General features: G+C 36.5%; 1 long non-coding RNA gene across 1 annotated transcript; it reads left to right on the top strand.

Moving 5' to 3' along the window:
- Nucleotides 1-1,896: 1,896 nt before the first annotated feature.
- On the top strand, nucleotides 1,897-3,478 carry LOC125216635. Its single transcript, XR_007175440.1, has 2 exons — nucleotides 1,897-3,123; nucleotides 3,186-3,478. It is a non-coding gene; the product is annotated as an uncharacterized LOC125216635 (long non-coding RNA).
- Nucleotides 3,479-6,576: the final 3,098 nt, after the last annotated feature.

The following is a 6,576-nucleotide window of genomic DNA, read 5'->3' as shown; positions in this document are numbered from 1 at the left end:
CGACTTAGATGAAGCAATTAAGAAAAACTCTTGTTTTATATAACAGTTTCATATTTTTATTTTTATTTTTATTTTTATTTTTATTTATCCACTAAAATGAGTGTCATAATAGAAATAAAAAAGAACTCTATGTTTATTACTCAAGTTTTTATTTCTCTCTCCTCTATCATATTCATCTCTCCAATTTTACTTGCATTACTTCTTTATTTTTCATATTTTACTATTTTCGCATTACAATACTCATATCATCCACTAATAAAACTATTTTCAGTGGATGAATGAAACAATTAAAATTTTTAAAGATATAGAATGTGCCAAAATTAAGCAATTTAAACAATTATCCATATTTATTAGTAATCCCTTTGATCGCTAATAGATGTCCCATATTCTTTACTTGGTATGAGTCAAAAATTTCTAAAAATACAAAAATCATTCTAACAATATTAATTTAATGTCCAAAGACATTGATAATATTCCCTCCATCCCATAATAAGAGTCATGTTTTGTCATTTCGATTCATCCCATAATAAGAGTCATATTTCATTTTCACTATAAATAGTAATTGTCACGACCACAACTCCCTAGTGCTAGTGAGCGTAGTTATTTCGTGACTAAACAAATCTCAAACATCAAGGGACAACATAAAAAGGATGAAATCACTCAAATCAAAAGTATCAAAGGCATATGGGTACATAATCAAAACGTGATCAGAGTATCAAGACTAAGTTCAAAGCTTGCTAGTACATAATTCTAAGTTTTTGCAGCGGAAGAGTCCAAGACAAAATAGCACGTATGAAGACATGCTACTTTGGGCTACCTAACTTCTTATAAAAAAAAAAGCCTGTCCCAACACCTTCGCCTGCTCGTCCACGTTCAACCTGCACATTTGAAAATAACATGCAGGGCTGAGTATTTGGTATACTCAGTGGGCACATTGCCAAAAATAGTTCTATATTTAATTGTCAATGCCACAGTTGAGTGATCACGGGGTTTTACTTAAAAGACCCGAGTCACTAAAATACTTTTCCTTTAGCAAAGATTTTGATTGCGCAATCACGTAACATAGATATACCATATCTGAACCTTGTGTGAACCGGGAATGTGGCCACATTCCACGACGGTCACTGGACCGGCCAACCCCTTTTGTTAGCTCACGGTCCCCTTATGTGTACACTAGTCCGAGTAGGGTTTGCGGCCCTACTGGGACCCGAATTCGATTTAACTTGATTTGGCATAGCCAAGCAGATAGATAATCATAAAACAAAAACATGGCATGACAACATACTTGAGCAAAATTTCACATTTTCATACTAGAAACACGTTTTAAAAGAATGCCCACCTCAAAAGCTAAAGCTCCTTCCGAAATTTCCTTAACTTGGCCTTAGATGCCGTGTGAAGACGTCCCTTTAGGAAATAAAATAACCATATACTTAATTAGATTTTTAGCTATCCATTAAGCTTAAACATGAATGCATCCTAAGTGCGTGATCATTTTATTCTTCCTCTAAAATTTCTAGAAGAGTTCTAGAATTCTTGAATATTAATTAAATCAGTAGATTTAATTAAATTAGAGAAATTTATTCGCTTTACTAGAGGGTGCTACCTTCTAAGCCATTTATTTAAGTACTAAAAATTAGGCTCGAGGTCTATTCATCGTTAGCGTATTATAATTTCTTAAAATTAATCATCCGAGCATTTAAGCTAAGGTTCGGAAAAAAAAAAGACTTATCTTCGTGGAAATAATTAGCGGACTATTAATTAATCCATAACATAAAAAGGCCCATGATTTAAATAAAATCTTAGTCCATACTTTAATTAATTGGTGGCCCAATCTATTACTAGAGAGGCCCAATACCAAATAAAAAAAAATGAAGCCCAACTACTCCCTTCCCTAAACCATCGGTGTCTCTCTCTCAACAAATCACAAAATTCCCAATTCAACACGCACAACCCTAATCCATTCTCCCTCCTCTCTCTCTCGGCGGTATCGCCTCATTCTCACCGCCACCGTCGACGCCTCTCGCCGGATTATGAGCTCGATCTCTCAGCTGCTACACAGCACCGCCGCCCGAAGCCGGCCCTGGACCGGTGACAGCCGGTGTTGTTGCGTACGTGAGCTCAGCGAGGCAGCACCGCCGTCGCAGTCAGACACTCCGTAAGGCGGGGTTGTCGCCTGTGCTCCTCCGCCGCTCTCCGTTGAAAACGCGGAGGAGTTCTCGGCATCACCGTCGCGCCAGCCAGTTCCGCCGTCGCCGCACGGCTGAGGCCTCGCCGCTTCCCGACGCGGTGGAACAGCCGTTACTGCCCCGGTTAGGGAGAAGGCGTCGCCTTTCCCTTCCTCCGGTTCCTCTCTATAAGCTAAGTTTTTGCTGCCTTCCTTTGCTTAGCTCAAATCGGGGTTTATTTAGCAACCTATGTAACAATCGATTCTTGACTATTGGTGATTTCAAGCTTTGATCTTGTGGGAGTTTGATTATTGAATCCATTAATTGAGTTTGTGGCAGAAGCTCTATATTGTGATTAATGGGGATTTCTTGAACTTGTTGGGATTTATTTGTTTGCTCACTGGAAAGAGCTTAACCCTTAAAAGAACTTGCTACAAAACTATAGCATAAAGGCAGCCTATCGTGCTTGTTTTATATTGATTGTGATTCCTAAGTTGTGGTGACTCTATATGATGGCATGAAAAATGATTGGGAGGAAAGGGTGGAGGTGTATTACCTCTGAAAATTGAGGGAGTGGCTGACTTGCTGCTGCTCACTACTTGCTCTACCCTCTAACTCTCTGTTTTTGCTGAATTTTGAAGTGTGGGTGAAAGGAGTTGGTGTGTGGTATGGAGGGGCCTTTATAGGCAGATTGTGGGGTACTCTTGAGCCTTAAATGGCTGCTGTATCGTTTGTTGCTATGCTGCAGAAATCTCACTTTTAGTGATCTCCTTGTCTCTCCTTCATGGCTGCAAAACTTGCATCTTTATGGGTACCTAGTACTAGTTATTAATTGGGGTTGTTTGATTGTGCAGAGAAGCAGGTGGCTGTTGTGCCAAAGGAGCTGCAGGGCTGACTTGCCTCTTATGGTGATTCTTTGGTCATCTATAACTAAAGAAAAGTTGTCTCCATCCCTATGGTAAGAGCCCCTTTTGTTTTCTTATGATCCTTAGTGGACAAAAACTGATCTCTACCTTGCAGGTCGAGAAAAACTTGGTTGCCAAGCTGCTATCCGGGACAGCTTGATACCCCGGCCCAACGGCTGATCGGAAAACGGCCGCAACTTTCGGCCCGGAAAAAGAGACCCGATGCCATTTGTTCCATGCACATTTATCTTTCCCTTTCTTTGTTTCCTTTATTGGAAGCCTTGTTCTAAGTATTGTAGTATTTTGAAGATTAGTTGTTCGTTTATTGAGTAAGAATTGCTATTCGAAAATTCCTGACATTCTACAATGTAAATTCCAATTGTTTAGTTCATTTGATTTTCACTTCAAGGTTTTGTTTTGCGAACTATCAACACTAAGCATCAGTAAGTAATGAGTTCTTATTTAACACAACGAAGCAATAGAGCGAAGATTCTTTAGTTCGACATTAAACATCAACGAAAAGGATAATGAAAGAAGCGGGTATTACAGTAATAATACATCATATTCCACCAACTTATTCCACTTACATTTTATTATAAGTGGTGTGTGCGGGGGCGGCGGTCTGTTGGCGACACGCTGAGGCCTATTGCAAGCCGCGAGACTGCTGCGGCGGTACTTTTCCATTTTTTTTAAATTTTTTTTATTTATTTATAAAATACCTATTCCCAATTTAATTTTTTCATTCCATTCCAATCTATCTATTTTTGCACAATTAATTTTGTTCTAGTCCAATTAAAATATACCGACAATAATAAAAAAAAAAGGTGTGGTTGTGGCGTGGCTGGACAATTTTTTTGTGGCTGAGGCATGGCTGTGATGACTGCATGGACAACTTTTTTTCGTGGCTGAGCCGCGGCTGTTCCACTGATGTGGACACTCTAAGTGGGACTCATATTTCACCTACTTATTCAGCTTTTCTTTATATTTCTTAAAAGCCATGGCATAATTAAATATGACTCTTATTGGGCGACAGAATAGTAGATTTAAAGAATAGAGACCATGAGTGATATTATTACAATATCCAGGACTAAAATTACAGTTCTCTCTTTATCATTATTTTCTTCATTCGTTCCATAAAATAGGCTCGACGCCATTTGCTCTAATTTTATTTTACTTTATCAATATTTACATTATTTCAACTGTTTTTTGTTTTCTTATCTCTCATTATTTACATTATTTCAACTACTTTTGTTTTCTTATCTCTTATTTTACATATATTGTCTGTTGTACTCCAACAACCGCAATTGTGTCATGCATTCAAAATGGCAGCGTTCTATCAATTTTTTTTTCCGTTAAGTTAATTAATAGTAATGCTAACTTACATACTCTTTTTAACCTACAAAAATAGAACATTTTTCCATTATAGATGGTCCTATTAAAAATAAAATATTTCTTAAAATATAAATAGCATCATCTCTATTTTTTATTCTCTCTTATTTAATTATTTCTTCGTTAACATATATAGACTACTTTGTACTAATGGATAATATTTCATTTTAATAATAAATTAAGCATATATAAAAAATTTTAGTTTTTTATTTAACTTTTCAAAACATAGAGTATCAAATGTTATTATAATAAAGTATAATCGAGTTTGTAAATTAAAATAATGGAGTAGTAAAACTAGAGGAAAAAGGTGATATGAGTTTCTAAATTAAATTAATATCAGAATCCGGGATAAAGAGAATATAAAATAATATATTTATTTAGGGGAGTGATCAATTACTAACTCATCATTTAATTGCTAACTATAACTAATTTAAGGCTATATGATTTTAGAAAATGTGTGGTCTATAATTTGCCACGTGTAATTTTCATTTTTATTAATAAAATAAAAAAAGATAAAAAAGAAATTCCAAATTAGGGTTTTTGATGAAAATGTCAATATAGTGTTTCGAAAATATCAACACAGTGCTTTGAGAATGTCAACACAATGCTTATATTGACATTCTACATGTATTATATTAACATATTTTATATAGTATGTTGACATTTCTGCTTGTACGAAAAAAAATTTAAAAATTTCTATTTTTTTTTCAAATTTTGACGTCGGAACATATGCATGAAGGATATCTTTGGAATCCTTATGAAATTATCTTTAATTTGATATATGTTATATGAATTTAAAGTTTTGAGATTTCTTTTAAAAGTTAGTTATAACTAAACATGTAGTTAATTAACATTAATACCCCTATTGATATTTTTTAGAATTAATCATGTGGTCTTATTGACGTTTTTCGTTGATCTTATTGACATTTAGGGATTAATGATCTAAGCCCTTAATTTGAATATCTAATGGCTATTATTCAGTTGTAGTTAGAAATTAAGTTATGAGTTAGCAATATAACACTACCCGGATCATCTTCTAATGAGTTTAGCCCCTTAATCCCAAATTGAGACTAAATATGGACCCTTTGATCTAAAAATCAAAGGCTGAGATTGAATAAAAAAAATATCAATAAATTGAATTAACAAACTCAACGAAAGGGTAAAATGGACAATTTACATAATATTCAGCGCGCACATTCAATTTCATTTCTCTAACCATTCACTCCACCTTCAACAACCACACCATTCACTCCATTTTCTCTCTCAATCTGTCGCCCCATTCACCACTGCATTCTCTATGAATCTCTCAGAATTTTCTCTCTGAATCTCTCAATCTCATCGCCATTCACTGCATTTTCTCTCCGAATCTCTCAATCTCGTTGATACGCCCGGATTTTGCATTGTTTTAAGGCCATTATTTGGTCCGTTTTTGTTATCAAAATCACTCTACATGTCCATTATTTGCATATTCTATACATTTTGGTATTTTGACGTGTTTTGTGAGAAATGTGCATATTTGAGCCGAAAAGGGGAGTAAAAACGCATAGTCCGGAAATCTGGAGTCGAGACGGCGACCAGCAACCGCCAGCGAAGTTGTACGGCGACCGCCGGCGCCCGGCGGTCAGAGCTATGTGGCGGCCCGCCTCGGAAATTTACGCTAGGAGAAGAGTCTCGCCCGGCGACCGCCGGAGGACATGTGGCGGTCCGCCACCGAAGGGTCGTAGTCTCGGACTTAACGCGGCGACCGCCGGCCAAGGTGCGGCGGCCCGCCGGAGAAAGGCGGCGAATCCGACCAGCCCTAGATTTGCTCCAAGATTTACCAAATTTTGAAGATCTTTTCCTTCTATGATGAGGAATAATCTTCCCCTATAAATAGGACCTCAAGCTTCATCAAAAAGAGTTTTTCACACAACAAGAACACATTCATAGAGATCAAAAGCTAGAGTACTTCAATTGTGCAAGGAGTTGGAGAAGGATTTCAAGAACATCAAGAACGACAAGGATTCAACCTACGGGTTTTATTTGCTTTAGTTTTATGTTCAAATTGTTTTCCCTTCAATCTATGTTTTTAGTTTATTCAGTCATGTGTAACTAAACTCATAGGATTCTAGGGATGT

This window comes from Salvia hispanica, chromosome 1 (genome assembly GCF_023119035.1).
Source record: "Salvia hispanica cultivar TCC Black 2014 chromosome 1, UniMelb_Shisp_WGS_1.0, whole genome shotgun sequence".
In the NCBI taxonomy this organism is placed as follows: domain Eukaryota; kingdom Viridiplantae; phylum Streptophyta; class Magnoliopsida; order Lamiales; family Lamiaceae; genus Salvia; species Salvia hispanica.
Note: the sequence above shows the minus strand (reverse complement) of the source record. Positions and strands in the feature narration are given on the sequence as shown.